Here is a 22349-nt window from a genome sequence, read left to right as displayed (position 1 = left end):
CCTCTAAACATATATTTAAATAAATATTGGTATGACTTTGTCTTTCTGTGAGCACTCTTGAGAACAAGATCACACATGCACATGTTTCTAGAAAGCAAATGAGAAGCTGCAGATCCACTGAAGGAAACTTATGATATTTAGTTAATTTGTGAGTACTTTTCTGCAGTAATTACCTGCTCCATTTATCTCACCACATGCTTGTCTATCTCAGAAGGAAAATCACATTAATGAGTTTTTGGCTGATGAATTCTCACCTTTATATACAATAATATATACATCACATCCTCTGTATTCAAAAGGTGTTGAACCTTGGTGCCTACTGTTATTGCCCAGGTTGATCTGTTTAGTGGTAGGATATTTTATGTGCCTACTGAGCAGTTTGAGAAAAAACTACGTAGTATGCATAGCCTTAGAGCAAAACTTACTTCAGCCGTTGTAGTGACTGAGGATCTCAATTCTGAAGGAGGGTGATATGCCAATGTGGACAATTGGGAGTTTGAGTTGGATTAACGTCTATTTTACAATATTTGTAAATCAACCTATTATTTCATGAATACAAAACAGACTAGAAATTCACTGAATATAGATGCATTCAAAACATGCATTTATTATAGCCAGGAAGGATATTTTTAGTGTTTCTCTTTTCTGTACTTCCATATAATGTTTTCTACATACTTTAATTGGTAATAAACCAATTCAGGTGGGGAATAGCAACAATATAGAATTTGTTTAGATTATTTGATATAATATTTCCAACATATTTTTCTTGTTTTCTCCAAGATGTGATTGTGACACATCTGGAGGTGATATACAATAATGTTATGAATTCTATGTGACCTGGTCAGTGAGGAGAGGAACTGTATGTGAGAGGTAGTAAAATGTTTATTATAAACCTGCAATTCTCAAATTCAGTGAGATCTGTACAAGAAAGTGACACAATGGCTTACCAGGTAAAAGCACCCATGCAGACATTTGAAAGACAATGGCATCCTTCCAGGCTATAGGCCAAAGCGACACTGCTGAATTGTCAAGCTGGGAGGTTATAGTTCGAAAGAGCTGTAAGCGGTATAAGTGTTTTGGCCTCTGCAAAGGGGAAATGAGTCCTGGGGTTGTCCAGGGAGTGCCAGTGAGCTCAGACAGGAAAATAAGTCGGCTGAGAGCAGCTCTAAGGAAGAGTGTCTAGGAAGCTAGTCCTAATAGGGTCCCATAGAGTCCCCAAGTGAAAGAGGATTAAACAGCTGGTAAGCTGGATATATGTGCAATATTATTTAGCGTTGGCAGAATTTGCTTTTTATTTTTTTATAATTTTGATGGATAATATCTGTGTTTATTTTTAAGCATTTCTTTTATTTTTATCAATTTAAATTTTCCCAGTTGCAGGAAATGGGGTACAGGAGTTCAAATAATTATTTAATGACAGGTGACTTTCAGATTAAAAAACTTAAAGCTTTGTAACTGCTAAAACACAAATTGTTAACATCACTTTCCAAAATATACAAAATAAATATCCTACAATCAAATTCTAATAAGTTCTCAAACAGCATTTTTCTTAATTCGCTTTTGTAAATTTCAATTATTATGAATGAAAATATTTTTCATCAGTTTGTGTGTGTACGCTGAAATTGACATTTACCAAAATTTATAATTAAAAATCTAATCTTTCAAGTCAATGTATTTTTAAGATATGTTTTCTCGAAACGTTTTTGTTCTAATAAATATTACTTTGCTTTAAGGAGGCTGTTTGGTTCCTGTTACCACCATCACTGCACCAGAGAGAGCAGAATTGCAGGGTGTGGACATAAATCAGACCTTTACAGGTAAATCATGGTTGATACACTAGGGACTATAGCCAGGGTCCAGCCTGAGAGTGGAAAAATTGCACAATTCCATCCTGATATACTGGTGACAGTTAGATGCCTAAGACCTAGAAAGGATGCACTTGGAGAGACAAGGAGCAGTCAGAGGTGCAGTTAGCCTAGTGACTGTGACAGTGATATCTTTTGTTGTAAATCTTAAGGCTTTGCATTAACCAAATTGTCACTAGTTCTTTTGTCATTCAGCCCCATAACATGGACATCATCTTTGACTTGGATTTCTTTCTAGGTCCTCACATCCAGCCTATGACATTATCTTGATGGATTTTTTTGCATAACATAGCCAATTTATAGCCTTTCTTATCCATCCACAAAGCAAGAACTCTGGCAGATTCTAATCTTGCATCTCAATTACTCCAACATCCTTCTCTCTTGTCTTGACAAATGCAGTTTTGTCTCACTAATATGCATTCAGAATGCTGCTGCAAAGCCATCACTTTGATAATGTCACCTTTCTGTTTGTATCCCTCCTTTGACTCCCCCGTCTCTATTGCATCAAACACTTTCAAGGCCCTTCATGGCCTATCCTTATCTCTCTTTCATTTGCTTCTGTGGTGTCTACTTATGTCTCCCATTATCGTATGATGTCAGCTTCCATTATCACATGTTAAACTTTCAAACAAGCACCTTCATGCTCTCTCCCATATTACTTCTCACTCCTGGGAGAAGCTCCACATAAACATCTGTAAAACTAACTCATTATCCTCCTTCAAATCCTTCCCTTTGCAGTGATGCCTAGAGAAGATCTGACAATGGTTAGGCCACTGGTGTGCTGAGACAGCAGCCTGTCATGCTGACCAATATTGTCTCATTGTTTCCTTGTAATCCACCAATTGTCTGTGTCCATTTGTCTGTTGTCATATATTTGGATAGTAGGAACTATCTTTTTTTGTTCTGTTTGCCTAACACAATGGGATTCTGGTCCATGACTGGAGCTCTTAGGATGCTATGGTACTACAAAGAATTAATGTACTACTACTACTACTACTACTAATACTACTACTAATAATAATAATAATAATAAAGAAAGAAAACTGATAGTGGGTAACAGTCTCCCCCAAACACAAAATTTAATGCTCAAGGATCTTCATACAAAAACTATTGGGGGGTTCAGAAAATTTCCTTGAAAGAAAGCACTAAAATGTTGAAAGCATCTCCAGCAAAAAGAGCTTTCAAGACATTCTTCAAGTAATGCATTAGGCACATATGAAACTCCTTTTGACTTTCAAAGTCAGATCCATGTATGGAAGTCTGACAGAATCAGACTAATCAGACTCATTCATTAGGAGAGTGCAGAAGCCACATCCATGAGCTATTCTTTTGATGACAAATTGTTACTCACATATATCTTGCTTCCCTCTCATTTGTTTTGTTACTGTGCAGCTCTGATCTCTCAGTATTGTCTGTGGAAGTTTATTTCTTTGTATGACACAGGTACTGTGCATGGAGTTTCCAAACATCGAGGAAGTTAGAAATGTTGCTGGTTGAATGAATTTATGATACACTTTTCCCTTTTGCTCTATGATTACAAAGTACTAAAAATACGCTGTAGGGAACAATACTGAATGGTCAGAAGGATGAAAAGGATGACTAAGAAGGTCATTTCTATCTCAGAACTTCATGATTTTATGAATAGAGATGGATCTTTTGTTATGCTCCCATCCATTGTTATGTAACAATGAGCTCTCCTCTCTATTGTGCTGTTCCTCAGCTTATTCATAAAACCCCTGTGGTCCCCCCATAAAATCCTTCCGGTATTTGCAGTGTTTCCTGTTACTATTTATTAAGAGTTGATGTTGCGTGAATGTTTAGCTAAGAGTATTATATACCTCATCACTAATGAGTATATATCATATCTTTATACCACGCCATCATGTATTCTATACATGCCACATATTACAGAATAGTATATTTTGGACTTTTTTGTGTATCATGAACACAGCTGCACAGGGTTGAGAGGGCTATAAATATTTTAGTGTAACCTCCATGTGGAGTTTGCCAGCTCCTAGAATTCTGGACTGAGCCCGTAGGGGTCCTAACTGATGAACTATTACAAAAATGGCTACCAAAGCTGCCTGGGACACCATTTCTCAGCATGCTTGGAGTCAGAGGTTGGGATGTAATGGACTAGAAACTCTTGCTGAGGCTGATAGTGAAGCTTCTACAGGCAGTCATATGGACAATGTAGGAATAAAATGAGAATTGCTAAAAGTCAAGCTGAATTTGCTCTTCCAAGGAAATAAAAATAAGAGTCTTGGGACCAATCTAATTCAATATTTTTATTAATGACCTTGGCATAAAAAGTAGGAGTGTGCTAATGAAAGTTGCTGATGACAAAGTTGGGAGGCATCATCAACACAGAGGAGGATCAAAACATTATACAGGAAGAGCTGGATCACCTTGAAGATTGGAGTACTGTTGAATTTCATTCTATTTCTGTCAAAGAGCAAAGCCCGTGCATATAGTCTGATAAGAATTTCTGCTACAAGCTGGGGGCTCTTCAGTTGGAAGCAACAGAGAAGGAGAGAGACCCGGGGACATGGTTTGATCACAGGATTACTGAGCTGCCTATGTGATGCAGCAGTAAAAAAGGCAAATGCTCTCTATAAATACACTAGGGAGGTAAATACCAGGGAAGGTTAAGCTTATTTAAGCTAAAAGACAATGATGGCACAAGAACTGTTATTAGGAACTTGGAAACATTTTTGGAAAGGAGAAGCATATGGAGGAAGGATGGGTTCCATCTAAATTAAAATGGAACCAGACTCCTGGCATGTAAATTTTAAAAAAAAGTTGTAGAGGAGTTTTAAATCTAAGGGCTGGGGGGAAAGCCAAAAGACACAGAGGAGCACACAATTTGGACAGAGAGGGGAGGATTGACTAAACAGGATACTCTATATCGGGGTCGGCAACCTTTCAGAAGTGGTGTGCCGAGTCTTCATTTATTCACTCTAATTTAAGGTTTTGCGTGCCAGTAATACATTTTAACGTTTTTAGAAGGTCTCTTTCTATAAGTCTATAATATATAACTAAACTATTGTTGTATGTAAAGTAAATAAGGTTTTTAAAATGTTTAAGAAGCTTCATTTAAAAGTAAATTAAAATGCATAGCCCCCCAGACCACTGAAAATCAGCTGGCATGCTGCATTCGGCACACGTACCATACGTTGACTACCCCTGCTCTATATCCTAGTAAAGAAGATAGGATAGAAGTTGATAAAGTACAGGTAGGAACTGTAGGAAAACAGTCAAATGAAAAAGAGTCCCATTCAGAGTCCCATAACATGAAGGCAGACAACTAAATATTGACAAAATGTACTAGTGCTCATATACAAATGCTAGAAGTTTAAATACTAAGATGGGTGAACTTGAGTTCCTGGTTTTAAATAAGGATATTGATATAATGGTGATCACATAAACTTGGTGGAACAATGATAATCAGTGGTACATGGTAATCCCAGGGTACAATATATATAGGTATGACAAAGTAGGTCATGCTGGAGGGGGAATGGCACTATATGTGAAAGATAGCATATAGTCAAATATAACGCATTTTTAATTAATCAAACTGTACCATAGAATCTTTATGGATAGAAATCCCATGCTTGAACTATAAGGGTACAGAAGTAGGAATATATTACCAACCACCTGATCAGGATGGTGATGGTGATTATGAGATGCTCAGGGAAATTGTACAGGCTACAAAAACAGAAAACTCAATAATAATGGGGGATTTCAACTGTCCTCATATTGACTGGTTACATGTCACATCAGGACAGGATGGAGACATAAAAATTCTAGACACCATTAATGACTGCTTCTTGGAGCAGCTAGTCCTGGAACCAATGAAGGGAAAGGCAATTCTTGATTTAGTCCTAAGTGGAGCAAACGATCTGTTCCAAGAGGTGAATACAGGGTGAACTGATCGGTAATAGCAAACATAAAGTAATTAAATTTAACATCCTTGTTGGGGGTGGAGAGGAAATATCAAAGAAAGCTACCACTATAGCATTTAACTTCAAAAGGGGGAACTACACAAAAATGAGGAAGCTAGGTTATGTCTACACTGGCAATTGAACGACAAAATTTTTGTCTTTCAGAAGTGTTAAAAAAACATGAAAGACAAACATTTTGCGGATGACAACCGCCAGTGTGAACAGCACTTTGTCAGCAGGAACGCTCTCCTGCCAACTACGCAAACGCTGCTCTTTGTGGGTGGAAGTTTTTTGTCGGTGGGAGAGTCGACAAACAGCAGCTACACAGTGAGACTTTTAGCGGCATGGCTGTAGCGACACAGCCATGTCCCTAAAAGCTGTGTGCTGTAGACATAGCCCTAGTTAAACATAAATTAAAAAAGAACAGTCACAAAAGTGACATGCCTGCAATCTGCATGGAAAATATTTTAAAACCCCATAATAGAAGCTCAAACTAAATGTATATCCAAAAAAAAAAAAAGTGTAAGAGAACAAAAAAAATACCCACACGACCATAGCTAAACAGCGTAAATGAGGCAGTTAGAGGCAAAAAGGTATAATTTAAAAATTGGAAGTCAAATCCTAGTGAGAAAAATAGAAAGGAGCGAAAACTCTGGCAAGTCAAGTATAAAAGTTTAAATAGGCAGACCAAAAAAGAATTTAAAGAGGAACTAGCTAAAGATATAAAAACTACAACATTTTTAAGTACATCAGAAGCAGGAAACCTGCAAACAACCAGTGGGGCCACTGGACAATCAACATGCTAACTGAGCACTCAAGGAAGACAAGACTGATGCAGAGAAGCCAAATGGATTTTATGCATCAGTCTTCACCTCAGAGGATGTGAGGGAGAATCCTACACCTGAGGCATCTGAGGAACTACCCCACATTTAGCTGTCATGAGGATGTTTTGGAACAAATTGATAAAATGAACTCTAATAACCCACCAGGACCAGATGGTATTCTCCCAGGAGTTCTGAAGAACTAATAACTGTGGTATGTGAATTATCATTTAAATTTGCCCTCTACCAGATGACTGGAGGATAGCTAATATAAAGCCAATTTTAAAAAAAAAAAGGTCTCCAGAGGCAATCCTAGCTATTACAGCCTGGAAAGCCTAACTTCAGTACCAGGTAAACTGACTGAAACGATAGTAAAAAATTATCAGACACATACATGAATGTGATATGTTAGGGAAAATTCAACATGGGTTTTGTACAGGGAAATCATGCCTCACTAGTCTATTAGAATTCTTTGAGGGTCTCAACAAGCATATGGACAAGGCTGATCCAACTGATATAATATACGTACACTTTCAGAAAGCCTTTCACAAGATCCGGCACCAAAGACACATGAAGCATGGGATTAGAAGAAAGGTCTTCTTATGAATCAGTAACTGGTTAAAAGACAGGAGAAAATGGGTAAGAATAAATGGTTAATTTTCACAATGGAAAGTAGTAAATAGTGGGGTCCTCCAATAATCTGTACTTGACCTGTGCTAAATAATCTGGAAGAGTGGGTGAATGGTGAGGTGTCAAAATTTTCAGAAGATACAAAATTACTCAAGATAGGTAAATCAAAGCTGACAGTGAAGAGTTACAAAGGGATCTCACTAAACTGAGTGACTGGGCAACACAATGGCAGATGAACTTCAATGTTGATAAATGCATAATCCTAACTATGCATTCAAAATAATGGGTCTAAATTAGCTGCTACCACTCAAGAAATGTGTACCAGCAATCAAAAAAGCTACCAGAATGTTATGAACCTTTAGCAAAACTATAGATCATAGTGCCACTATATAAATTCATGCTATGCTCACAAGCTTGCATATTGTGTGCAGTTCTGGTTGCCCCCATCTTAAAAAAAAAAGGCATGTTAAAATTAGAAAAGGTACAGAGAAGGGCAACAAGAATGATTAAGCTTCCATATGAGGCGAGTTTAGAAAGACTAGGACTTTTCAGCTTAGAGAAGAGATGACTTAGGGTGGGGGATATGATAGGGGTCTATAAAATCTTGAATAGTGTAGAGAAAGTGAATAGGGAAGTGATTTTTACCTCTTCACATAACACAAGAACCAAGGATCACCCAATGAAATTAATAGGCAGTGGGGATAAAACAAACAAAAGAAAGCACTTTTTTACATAACCATACACAATGTGCAGGCCAAAAGTATAACTGGGTTCAAAAAATAATTAGAGAAATTCTTGAAGGATAAGTCCATCAATGGCTACTAGCCTAAATGGTCATGGATGTAATGCCATGATCTAGATGTTCCTGAACTTCTGACTGCCAGAAGCTGGGACTGGATGACAGGGGATGGATTACTAAATAATTGCCATGATACGTTCATTCCCTTTGAATCATCTGGCAGCAGCCACTGTCCAAAGACAGGATACTCATCTAGATGGACCATTGGTATGATCTTATGCTCACATATTCTTATGCCATTCTTATGCTCACATATTCTTAAGAACAAATGAATATAAACTAGCCATGAACAAATTCAGGCTGGAAATTAGAAAGTTTCTAACCATCAAAGGGGTGAGTTACTGAAACAGCCTCCCAGTAAGAGTTGTAGGGGTAAACAACTTAATTAGTTTTAACACAGAGCTGGGCAAATTTGTAAGTACAATTGTATGATGGGGTTGCTTTTGAGGGTAAGAAGCATGGCTCAACAGTCCTGGGGCTCACTTCAGGTTTATGCCTTATATTGCTAAAGCTCATGCTTCAGTGTTTCTGCCAGCCACTGGCAGAGGTTAGGAAGTGATTTCCCCCCAGAGTTTATTCAGGGATGTCATGGCTATAGATGGGGCATTTGGCAGGGCTCTGAAGTCGTATTGTCTCTCTCAATTGCTTGGCTGGCTGGTTCTTGCTCACATGCTCAGGGTCTAATTAATCCCCATATTTGGGATTGGGAAGGAATTTTCCTCCAGGTCAGATTGACCTTGGGTGTTTTTGTTTGTTTGTTTGTTTTTTACCTTCCACTTGCCAGGACTATCTGGCAATATCTCACTTAATCATTTCCCTGCCATAGAGAGTACACTTATAAAGTTTGTGGATGATACCAAGCTGGGAGGAGTTGTAAGTGCTTTGGAAGATATGACTAAAATGAAAAATGATCTGGACAAACTGGAGAAATGGTCTGAAATAAATAAGATTAAATTCAATAAGGACAAATGCAAAGTAATCTACTTAGGAAGGAACAATCAGTTGCACACATACAAAATGGGAAATGACTGCCTCGGAAGGAATACTGTGGAAAGGGATCTGGGAGTCACAGTGGACCATGAGCTAAGAATGAGTGAACAGTGTAACACTGTTGCAAAAAAAGCTAACATCATTCTGGGATGTATTAGCAGGAGTGTTGTAAGCAAGACATGAGAAGTAATTCGTCTGCTCCACTCCACACTGATTAGGCCTCAACTGGAGTATTGTGTCATGTTCTGGGCACCACATTTCAGGAAAGATGTGGACAAATTGGAGAAAGTCCAGAGAAAAGCAACAAAAATGATTAAAGGTCTAGATAACATGACGTATGAGGGAAGATTGAAAAATTGGGTTTGTTTAGTCTGCAAAAGGAAGATTGCAAGGGACCATGATAACTGTTTTCAAGTACATAAAAGGTTGTTACAAGGAGGAGGGAGAAAAATTGTTCTTCTTGACCTCTGAGGATAGGACAAGAAGCAATGGGCTTAAATTGCAGCAAGGGAGGTTTAAGTTGGACATTAGGAAAAAAACTTCCTAACTGTTAGGGTGGTTAAGCACTGGAATAAATTGCCTAAGGAGGTTGTTGAATCTCCATCCTTGGAGATTTTCAAGAGCAAGTTCAACAAACACCTGTTAGGGATGGTCTAGATAATTCTTAGTTCTGCCATGAGTGCAGGGGACTGGACTAGATGACCCCTCGAGGTCCCTTCCAGTCCCATGATTCTATAAGCAAATTGTAAATGCTATAGGGGTGTTACAAGGTAACTTCTTGTGGTCACTTTCCTGTGCACAAGCCCAATCCTGGCTGCTGAACATAGCTAGTGTTATTCTAAGAGATGCGTTTATTGATATCATCCTGTTAGAGTTGAGACGAAAGTTGTTGCAAAATGTTAGTGCCTTTGTAGCAACCCACCAAGTGTAGTGGAAAGTGGTTAACTTCTCCTATAATCAGGAAACTCATAGGGTCATACATACATATTAATTTCTATAAATGCCTGTGAAAAGTGGGTATATCCTTTGAATCAGTCCTTATCCCGATAGATGTACCCAAATGGATACACAAAGATGCAGCAGGTTATAATAGTGTCAACTTAAATACCTGCATTTGGGAACAAAGTGTTAGCTATTCATATACCACTGAGTTCCTTGAGGGTCCTCATATTTGTCTGGATCCTGATGAAGGAAAATGCCACTATAGCTTACAGTCAAATAGCAATAACCATTCGGCTTTAGTTCTAGTAAACAATCATTGCCTATGTGTCAGAAGCTGGTGCACACATTTTTTTTTTGTTAATGTCTTTTATTATATAAGTCATAACTCTTACAGTCATTTATATTTGTGTCATGTATATGCTGTAGAGGGATGTGATATTAATTTTGTGGTTAAAATGTCTCTGTACAAAGTGTTTCTGTATCATATATGTTATATAAACATGTAAATTCACTCAATCTGGACATAAATGTATCCATGTTGCAATGATTAGTAGAAAACCCAAGTTTAAAACAACATCTAAAGGAATTGGAGGAACGGGGCAAAAATGTCATTCTAACCATGCACCACTCCATTAGTAAGATAGAAAAGATCCTAAAGAGAGTGCAGAAAGAAACATCTTTTGCACACTGGTGAGAAAGTTTATTTTGAGCCCCACAAATTTTAAGGAAGCTTTGAGTGTTTTGATCCATCCATTTTTCATTATTCTAATAGTGCAACTTGGTTTAATTGTTGCCATAATTGTAAATGTGTATTGGGTAAAAAGGAAGTAGAGAGCTCTCTACAGGAACCCAAGGTATATCATTATGCCAGCAGTCTAGTAGTAGACAGGTGTGACGACAATGACAACTAGATCATCAAGTCACCAAGGAGGGGATATTGTAGAGAGAATTTTTCAAACCACCATTTTGTTTGTTTATGTTGTAGTTTGTCCATAATTTTGGTATCCCTTCTTGTTGGGCCAGTTGGCGCCCTTTTAAGTTAAGGCAGGAAAGATGGTGTCATGTGACCTAGGTAATCTGCCCAATAACAAGAGGGCATAAAAGGTCTGTGCACCCTGTGCCAGGAGTTGTCCATCCTGATGGCAGTCCACTGTTTAGGGTGTCCTAGCTAAGACTGCGTGTCAACGAAAGAAGAGAAGATCTGCCTGCCATTCTTTTTGCTGATCCTGAGTGTGTCCGCTCCTGAGTACCTGTGTCGTGTGGTTGTGTGTCTCCGGTTCCCGATGTTGTTGATGATCCTGCTGTGCCCCTGGATCCAGGTGTGTGCTCCCTGTCTGTGATAGCCTCTGATCTGGTGATGTACTGACTTACCTGAATTAGTTGTATACCTACCTTATGTTTGTTGAATTAACAACCGAGAGCTTTGTGTTACCCTTTTATGTGAACTGTTATTTAGTTGGGAGTCCTGTTTAATAAATTTGACTTTTTTTTGTATTTTATATCCTGTTTACTTTGTGTTATTCCCGTGAATATCACCCCCGGTGACTACGAGTTTGTAGGGTGGGGGCTGGTAGCTAAATTCAGTAGCTCCCTGTTGAATACCCTTTCTGGGTTAACACTGTGAATTTATTATTTATTGAATTTAGTGGCATACTTTTTTTCTTAAACTCATCTGAAAACAATTCATAATAACGTTGGCATCTTACATGAGGCTTGAGAGGGAGAGCTCTACCTGTTAACCAAGTAATCTGGGGGTTCATTGGAGGCTTAGGGGATGCTTGGGGACAGTAAGAGAGTGTTTGGTGGCTAATGGATGGAGCAGGTCAGAAGTACCAATTTGAAAGCCATTCTGGGTGGGGAGAGGGACAGGTAGGATTGTTGATATCTGAAAGTGTCAAGCTACATATGGAGGAGGGCAATGAACTCTCAGTTGACTTCACTTCCTCATTTCCCTGCTGGCCCCGGATGAGTAGGGAGAGAGAGCCACTATCCATCTCTCCATAAAAATCTCTGATAGAGCAAATTCTGATGCCAACACACTACCTTATGAGTATGGCTCCTGATGCTGTATATTACTCACTCATTAAGGAACTTTTTAATGTACTATTCCTGATGGACTTCCACAACAGAATGGGTTTCAGTTTCAGCAAGCATTCAATTTTATTTCCTTGAAAGTTGAGTCAAATATTATGCGCGTGAAAACAATATGAATTGTATAATATGGGTAGATTCTACAAACCCTTTGCCAAAGATTTTAAAATGGAGTATTGAAAAGATCTTTCCTTAACTCATTAATGGTATTTGGGAATAAAGTTTGCTCTTTTATCCTTCTTCTATTTTTGGTGTTTGTTTCTCTTCAGGGGTGCTTTTTCTTCCCTCCCTCCACTCATTTCATACTATATAATATGGGTAAGTATAACTTTCTTTGAATTATGTTTCAAGCATGCAAATTGGTAGATTAACAATAGAGTGAAAAAGTAGAAAAGTCTTGCCAGAATTCACACACAGTCTCTGCAGAATCATGATAAATTCCGTCAGCTATCTTTTGACCTTGGGAATAACATCACACACACACACAATACAGGATGCCCTATAGTATTAAAAGGCTGCAGGGAAGAAAGCTGAAATAAGAAAAGAAGAGACTTCTGAAATGCAAGAGAACATTTCTTTTGTCTCCTATTCTGTTTCTTCCTTACAAAAAAATCAGAATGTTAATTTGCTATAATTAAGTACACAATGGACTTATAATGGATATAAAGAACAAAATCATATATTTTATGATAAAAGTGAATTTCAGCTTCCAAAGTGAAAGCTTAACAGAATCTTAAAATGTGTATCTCTTTGTTTTATTCAGAACTTGTATTTTAAGCAGTCTTGAAGGTCTCTAAGGGTCATTCTCCTTACTTAAAGCTGCATTTGATATGTATATTTTGAATTTGAGTCCACTTTTATCAGTTGCCTAAGTACCAAATTAGGAATGGAACTTTACGCACCCAGGCTTGAAAATTTCTCCAATAAAGAAAAAATAAAGTACCTATAATTGCTTTTTCCTGGGTTAAACTTAAATTACATGTCATCAGTCAATGTGGTCAAATAATGGAGGGGTAAAATCATGAATATATTATGAATAAAACATTGTGATTCACTTCTATTTATAATTTGTGAATAGTCATATGACAGCTAGGTATTCAGGAAAATGTTCATGAGTATCAAGTTTCACAATCTCACACTGGATGAGCATTACTTATTATGAGAGCTCATCAGACCATTCTGACAAAATGACAACTTCTCATCTCTGAGAAAAAGAGCTCTCCAGCCTGGTGGTTATGCTGTGGAGACCCAGGTTCAAGTCCCTCTTCTACCTGATTCAGAGTCATCTGTAATAGGAAACTTTTCTCTGAGTCAGGAGGAGCGGGGATTTGAACCTGGGTACATCCCAAGAGAGTGCTTTCCCCACCTGTCTCCCTTCCCAAATCAAAAAGCTCAGACTTGGATCTGAAAACCAACATTTTGACACAATTCTGGTTTTGTGAAACTGTTGTAAAGTTTTTGGTTTTGTTTCAATGCAGAAAGAAAACAAATTTCAAAACCTTGAAAGGTGCTGTGAAACAGAATATTCTTCTGGACAGCTCTGCTTGTTCCCTATTCAGCACTTGTTCTTCTGTTGAAGTGTCAGTCATCCAACTAGGGGACAGACACAAAAACCTTGTCATTCTATTTCTGTTTCACTCCTCAATCACATAGACTTAAATCATTTTGATTGACTCAGATAAAGCACCAAGCTGATAATTATTTCACACTTCCCCATTCCCCTCTTCAACTCAGGACTGGTGGTGTTTTAATGTGAAATCCTGGCCTTATTGAAGTCAATGGGTGTTTGCCATTAACTTCAATGAGGCTGGGATTTCACCCTTGAAATGCTGACATTACTCTTCAGGTGTACTCTTTGGCCCCTGTGTTGCACTTCAGACCTGATCCAAAGCCTATTGAAGTCAAAGGCAATCTGATTTTGATGGAATTGGGATAAGGCCTTTAATTGTCAGGGATTGCAAGATTCAGTTTTGTGGTAAGTTTCATATTTGCATCTGAACTTTAGGGCCCTTATCCAACCATGACAATCCCCTGTACTTTTTGAAGTTTGCCAATCACTATCATATTATGTACTGCAGTGATCAATTCTGCATTGGCAGGGAAATTGACTGCATGTTCTAATCTTTTTTCTTTCTTTCTAGCCCTAATTTCTGTGATGCAATTATACTACTCATTCCCTATTTCAGAAGGGAAGTTTTAGTAGTCTAGTACAAGTAAAACTGATGATGAAGTATATGGCCTTGCTATTAAATCAGATTAAAAGTAACATCAAGAAACTATAAAACCGATCAGTATTCACAAGTTATTTAAACACAAATGATATGCAGCAATAAATCAGGACCATTAAAGACCTCCAAGCTTCTACCATGCAGGAGTGAAATTTGGATTAGCATTTAGGAAATGTTCATAGTTGTACACCCCCGTTATGTCAATGTGCAGCGGGAATATTTTAAAACTTCTTTCATAATAATTCTCCTAGAGACAGCAAGAGAAAGGTCAAATTACCTGCCTGATCCATTTTCCCTGTCCTCAAACTATCCTTATCATGCTATCTGTGACTTGGGATGGCAGGGAGGGGGGAAACCAAGCAACAGTGCCCTATTAGATCACGTAGAAATTGCTGTCAACCAACATTATACGGCACCTGAAATTACCTAGCAAGGTCTGACTGTGAGAAAAGTTTGTGTTACTAATTATGAGAAGACATTTTTATATATGGACAGGGTTATTTCTCAAGGTTTCTTCTATATTTATGGCAAATGTGTAATACCCGAGCTATGTTAAAAAAGATTTCAGACGCCATCTCATTGTGCATAATTTCTTTAATTATTCTTCTTGGATCTGGAAATTCATAATTAACTTTATGAATTTGCCTGGTTTCAATTAAGCTCATTTTTATGTCCAATTTCTCCCACAAATAACACACACTGAAACATGTGTGTGTGTTTTGGGTTGGGCATCTTGCTTATTCTCACACTTGTCATCTAACCCTGTTCTTTTCTTGTTTTTCTGTCTCTCAAAGCCAATTTTTGCCCCTTTGAAAAAATGTATGCATCTTTACAGCAAAGCCCTGAAACAAGAAAACATTTAGAAACAGGTTTAAATCCATCCTCATTCAACAAAACACTTAAGCAAGTGCTTAAATCTAGGTAGGGGTATCCCAAAAGGAAAATAATAAGTCTCTGCACTTTTTGTGCTACCTCAATGTCACAAAAGGAGAGGAGTGGGGGTGGAAATCTGCCCCACAATCTGTATACTTTATCCTACCTACAACTTTGGCCTGAAACTCTGAAAGTGACACTGAGTAGGATATAGGAGGAACAGAAATGAGGGGTCCTATCACAGGAGGCTACAAAGGAGAATTTTTTGAGTGTGTTGGTGGACCACCATTCTCCTAATTTTTTAAATGTTGAATTTTGTTTTGTTTTGATATTTTTTCACAATGACAGAGATAAACCTGGGTTAGTTATGGTACTAGTGTATCCTTAATAAAGTCTCTTTTCCCCACAGCACTACCCTAAACATAAATTGTACCCAAAACCAGAACTGCAATGAGACATTAGTACTATAGACCCATTCCTAGTTCCCCAGTCCATGGAATCACATGATGGGATCAGAATCTCAATTAAAAAAAATGTTTCTCCTCCTCACAGATGCAAAGGAAAGCTTGGAAATGTGAACCAAGGTCTGTTCTATACTACAGGGTTTGGTCAACATAAGCTGCCTTGTGTCCACCTAGCAGTGGAAGTGTCTTCACTTAAATTTGGCTCCCGCTCATGTAAGTGCCTTTCTATACTGATTTAATAACACCATCTCCATAAGCAGCATAGAGTCATGGTCAATGTAATTAGGTCAACACAGTGTCAGTATAGACCAGAGTCGGCAACCTTTGGCATGTGGCTCATCAGGGTAATCCGCTGGCAGGCCGCGAGACATTTTGTTTACATTGACCGTCCACAGGCATGGCCCCCCGCAGCTTCCAGTGACCGAGGTTCGCCATTCCTGGCCAATGGGAGCTGCGGGAAGTGGCACGGGCTTCAGGGACGTGCTGGCTGCCGCTTCCCGCAGCTCCCATTGGCTGGAACGGTGAACTGCGGCCACTGGGAGCTGCAGGGGGCCATGCCTGTGGACGGTCAATGTAAACAAAATGTCTCGTGGCCTGCCAGCGGATTACCCTGATGGGCCACATGCCAAAGGTTGCCAACCCCTGGTATAGACACTCCGTTGGGCTTTCAGGAGCCGTCACACAATGCTCCTCACTAACAATACAATCGATACAAGCACTCCTGGTGAGAATATGCACCACTGATACAAGGAGCCAAATGTGTACACAGAGAAGTAGTTTAATAACTCCGGTTGCTGTAGGCCAACTTAAGTTAGGTCAACATGATTTTGTAGCTTAAATATGGTCTAAGGGTAACCATTGTCTGGATGAGTCCTCAGACAGCATGAAACAACAGCTCCACGGGGTGTGAACTACCCCATTCATCTTTTCCTGAAACTCAGTGACCTACCAAGGAGGGATGGAAACATGATTAGGGAATGGCATTACGGTGGGGCCTTGGGGACCTCACCTAGGTTATCCCTGGGTCCCAGATTGCCTTAGTTTGGCCCTGTCCAAGACTATGACGGTAACAGTAAACTTTTGAAGAATGTGTGTTATTTGTGTCCCTTTAGCAATATCTATTTTATTGTTCATAATGCTGTGTTTTTGAAGAGGCATTATTATAATTCATGTGGTGATTTTTGCCTCACAGAAACAAAGCAAACTCGAATAGTACATTAATTGACATGACCGATACAAAAAATATCAGTGCTGTCAATATCACTCAGAGCATTTACAGCCATTTCAGCTTCTTTCATCTTGTTGTCTACCATTCATGTGAAATTCAATCGGATAATACACTATTACAAAGAAATCATGTCAAGCCATAATCCCCTATATTCAATATTGGCTCTGTAAATACAGAATGGACATGTATGGCAGATTAAGTCTTATGAATGTGCAGTTACACAGAAGTAAAGTGTCACCATGGCCTCTGGAGGTTGCCTATAACCCTGTGTCAGTATAAAACAAATATATATGATATAATACAAATGGTGGGGTGCTAAGGAGCAGGGGCAGCTCTATGTATTTTGCAGCCCCAAGCATGGCAGTCAGGCGGCTTTCGGTGGCGCGCCTGCGGGAGGTCCGCTGGTAATGCGGATTCGGCGTACCCGCCGCCGAATTGCCGCCGAAGCCGCGGGACCGGCGGACCTCCCGCAGGCATGCCGCTGAAGGCTGCCTGACTGCCGCCCTCACAGCGACTGGCAGGCCCCCCCCCAGGCACGCACTTGGTACACTGGTGCCTGGATCCACCCCTGCTAAGGAGGTAATGGCATAATAAGATGTATTAATATCCCGCAGCATCCTACTTTTTGGTGGATAATTAGATACGTGCATGGACAGATGTTATAACCAACCCATTTCCCTTTCACATTTTTCAGTGACTGTGGAAACAAAATTATCAAGTGTAGTCAAATTTTGAGAACCTTAAATCCCAAACTGAAATGGTTTTTGCTAAAGAAATTCTAGGAGGTGCCTGAACAAAACATTTTTAAAATGGGTTAGACACCCTGATTTGGTCAGATGTTATTGTGTCTGCAGTAGCAGACATTCAGTGCAAACCAAAATGAAACACTGCATAATGTTCTGTGCTAAGGAAATGGACAGTTAAGAATCAATCTCTATCTCACATTCCCAGCTCTGAACCTAAAAATGACAGCTATTATCCAGATTTACATTTTATCCCAGCTAGAATAAAGCCAATAAATCACTGGGCTTTTGGCTGCTCAGATAATTACAATGTTAGTAGCTGGCATAAGCTGCACTGGGGGAAAAGCTTGCAGAGGGTTAGAGCACAGTGTGGAAAGATTGACAGTGAAAAATGGGTTTGAATTCCATGTTAAGATGAGCACTTACAACATGCAAATGCTAAATGCTATAGCTAGTGCTGTTACAAACATAGCCCTTCTCATCAAATACTGGGAAAAGTAACTCTGTGTAGCAGAGAATCTCTGGAGAACTAATAGTGAAAGTGAACAATCACTAGCTTTGAAGTTTTGCTATGGAGTATTTTAACTAGGGCTGTCAAATGATTGAAAAAATGAACTGTGATTAATCAGAGATTTTTTTAAAAAATCGTGATTAATTGCAGTTTTAATCACACTGTTAAACAATACTAAGAAAACCATGTATTTAAATATTTTTGGATGTGTTCTATATTTTCAAATATGTTGATTTCAATTACTACACAGAATACAAAGTGGACAGTGCTCACTTTATATTATCATTTTTAATTACAAAAAAATAACAGAAATATTATTTTTCAAATAACCTCATACAAGTACTTCTGTGAAATCTCGTTATTGTTAAAGTGCATTGCAGGGTGGGAAATTACAGATAGAACCCCGTAAATGTAAATGTAAACAAACTTGTTTACTTGTTTGTCTTAGCGATTGGCTAAACAAAAAGTAGGACTGAATGGACTCGTAGGCTCTAAAGTTTTACATTGTTTTATTTTTGAGTGCAGTTATGTTACAAAATCGAATCTACATTTGTAAGTTGCACTTTCAGGATAAAGAGATTGCACTACAATACTTGTATGAGGTTAATTGAAAAATACTATTTCTTTTGTTTATCTTTATTACAGTGCAAATATTTCTACTCAAAATAATAATATGACGTGAGCACTGTACACTTTGTATTCTGTATTATAATTGAAATCAATATATTTGAAAATGTAGAAAAACATCCAAAATATTTATAATAAATTTAAATTGGTATTCTATAATAGGGTCCTATCAAATTCACAATCAATTTTGGTAAATTTCACAGTCATAGGATTTAAAAAATTGTAAATTTCATGATTTCAGATATTTAAATCTGAAATTTCACAGTGTTGTAACTATAGGAGTCCTGACCCAAAAGGGTTTGTGGGGGGGGTGGGGTCGCGGGGTTATTGTAGGGAGATCACAGTATTGCCAACCATATTTCTGCACTGCTGCTGCTAGTGACACTGACTTCATAGCTGGATGGCCAGAGAGTGGCAGCTGCTAGCCAGGAGCCCAGCTCCGAAGGCAGCGCCTCTGCCAGAAACAGCAGCACAGAATTAAAGATAGCATGGTATGGTATTGCCACTCTTACTTCTGTGCTGCTGCCTTCAGAGCTGGAACCTCGGCCAGCAGTCACCACCATAGGCGTCAAGTTTCTAATCTGCTGGGCGGTACTCCCCCCCGGATCCGCCCAGGCCCCGACCTCATTCCACCCCTTCCCCCAAGGCCCCACCCCACCCTGCTTCTTCCCACCCCACTCTGCCCTTGCCTCTTCCCCGCCTCTTCCCACCACACCTCTTCCCTACTCAGTCCTACCCCCCCTCCAAGCGAGCTGCGCCCTCGCTCCTCCCACCTCCCCCTCAGCGCCTCCTGACACCATGAAACATCTGATCTGTGGCAGGCAGTAGGCACTGGTATGGAGGAGGAGGCACTGATCGGTGGGGCCCGCTGGCAGGCAGAAGGCGCTGGGGGGAGGGGGAGGTTCTGTTAGGGGAGCTGCTGGTGGGTTCTCAACACTGACATTTTTTTTCCTGTGGGTGTTCCAGCCCCAAAGCACCCAAAGAGTCAGTTCCTATGGCTATCACTCTCTGCCCACCCAGCTATGAAAACAGAAGCTCAGAAGTAAGGGTGCCATGGTATGGCATTACCACCCTTATTTTTGTGCTGCTGCTGGTGGGGTGCTACCTTCAGAGCTGGGCGCTTGGTCAGCAGCTGCTGCTCTTCAGCCACCCAGCTCTGAAGGCAGTGCAGAAGTAAGGGTGGCAATACAGCAACCCCCCTACAATAATCTTGCAACACCCCACGAGCCCCTTTTGGGTCAAGACCCCCAGTTTGAGAAACGCTGGTCTTCCCCATATAATCTGTATAGTATATGGTAAAAGTACACAAAATACCAGATTTCATGGGGGAGACTAGATTTCATGGTCAGTGACGTGTTTTTCATGGCTGTGAATTTGGTAGGGGGCTAATTATTGTTTAGCAGTGTGGTTAAAACTGTGATTAATCACAATTAATTTTTTTTAATCAAGTCAGTTTGTTTTGAGTTATTCGCTTGAGTTAACTACCTAATTCTAACACATTCTTGTTTATCTTTTCCATGTAGTACAACGTGATCTCTATCTTCCTAACTTTTAATATTCTTTGGAAGTTTGCTCTTTTAAAGCTAGCATCACCTTGAATATTTGCTTAAATTTCATCTGTAAATACCTATTTGGTTATAGTACATAGATGGTCATAACTCAATGTGTTAGGATATCCAAAGATAATAGTGAATAGTAAGTAGAGCTGTATGGATTTGGTGAACGTTTCCTCATAAAGATGCAAGTAGAAGTGTTCGTCACTAAACTACAATTTATTTCATTTCAGGAGGCTTAAAATTATTCTTACTAAAATGTGAACTGAGTGCTCCCAAGTTCCTATGGTGCTTCATGGAAGTTGTGGTGGAAGAGGTGCCTCATGCCCCATATCTCCCATGATGCACTATAGTCTCTTTTCTGGTTGAACTGGCATAATGGGAGTCCCAATCATAAATGTTGAAATAAAACATTTAGATGTTTCCAAAATATTTTCTTTCAGAAATTTCTAATTCTGCAAAAGAACTCAATATGTCAGCATTCCTTCTTGATCCCAGACAAAAACAAATGTTGACATATTGGAATTTGCTGCTTTAATAGAACTGCCTAAAAAGGCATGTAAATAAAATTGGAAAATGTTGGATTTTCATTTGCTCATACTATCAACTTGAGGAAGTCATCATAAACATGGCTGTCAATTTATCTGCAATCACAACTGTCAGTTTGGGAGAAAGGAGAAAAACTGAAAGTCAAATTTTAAATTCAGTTTTCTGTATCATGTAATCATCATAATTTAATCTTGCACATGAGTCCCAACATTTCTCCAGTTGAATTCAATGGCCAAACTCTCATTTATTTGAATGGGAGCAGGATTAGACTGTAGATCACAAGAGCTTATTGTCTCAATAGGGAGTGTATATCAACCAAGTACAACCATTTATCCTCATACATAATTGATTTCACTACTACTGGAATGGGCCTTCCCCTTGCTTTTTGGAGTATTGTGTTTTGCTGCATTATAAAAAGCCACATCCTTCCCTTCTTGTGTAAAATTATGCAGGAATAGTCTTACTTGCAAAATTGCCTTTATTTCTCCCAGTTCCATCACATACTCCCACAGTCCATGCAGTATGGGACATCTCAGAAGTTCAACCAACAATTTTTCAGAAGGCAGAGATGGGTAAAGAACTCCATTGTAGATCCTATAGATCACAGCTAAAATGAGCTGGGCAAAATTTTTTGGTCAAACTTTTTTCTGGTGAAAAATTCTGGTTTATCCACACCGAAAATGTTTGGCAAATTCATATCAGTTTTGCCAAATTGTTCATATTGGGGAAAAATCAGAAATCTTTTGATATTTTGGAAAAAAAATCAATTTTCCATTTTAAATGACTTTTCATTTTGAAATTTCCTTTGCATTTATTTTTAAAAAATTAAAAACAAAAGTGCCTGAAGTAGAAATGAAAAGTTTTGTTCAACTCAAAATAAATGTATTTTCAACTTTTTGATTTGATGAATTTTTTTAAAAAAATCATTTGCAATTTGACACTAACTGATTTTTTCACGTTTGTTAATTGCCTGTGAACTGAAAAAAAATATTATTCACACAGCTCTACAGCTGTGTTGAGTATAACACACACATTCCCATACACTGCAACTACTGGCAAAGCAAATCAATGGAATTTCAATGAATACTTTTCTTCTGTATTCACCCAGCTGTACTCTTGGTACAGAATAATAATTTTTAAAGCATTTAATACACTCTGCAGTCTATAAAATTGACCATGAAGGGACCTCCAATTCCACAAACATGGCAATTTGCGCAGCTGTTCCCAAGTCATATCTTTTTCTATAGGCCCACAGTCCATATTTGATACCACAGGAGACCTGCTGTATACTTTGTATGGAGTGGTTATTTGATATCAGAGAAAAAATACTACATAGCATCATGTTCCCTCTGAGTAACCAGATACATTGTTTACTACTCCCCTTTTGGTCCACATAAAAGAAAGGAAGTAAATGGTCAATACAGAGTAACAGTGTTCCCTTTTATCATTTGCCTCCTATTCCCACTCACCAAAAACAATCTTTGTAACACT

This window comes from Terrapene carolina, unplaced genomic scaffold (assembly GCF_002925995.2).
Source record: "Terrapene carolina triunguis isolate 2854851 unplaced genomic scaffold, T_m_triunguis-2.0 Scaffold23, whole genome shotgun sequence".
In the NCBI taxonomy this organism is placed as follows: domain Eukaryota; kingdom Metazoa; phylum Chordata; order Testudines; family Emydidae; genus Terrapene; species Terrapene triunguis.
The sequence above is the reverse complement of the archived record's forward strand: the minus strand, read 5'-3'. Positions refer to the sequence as shown.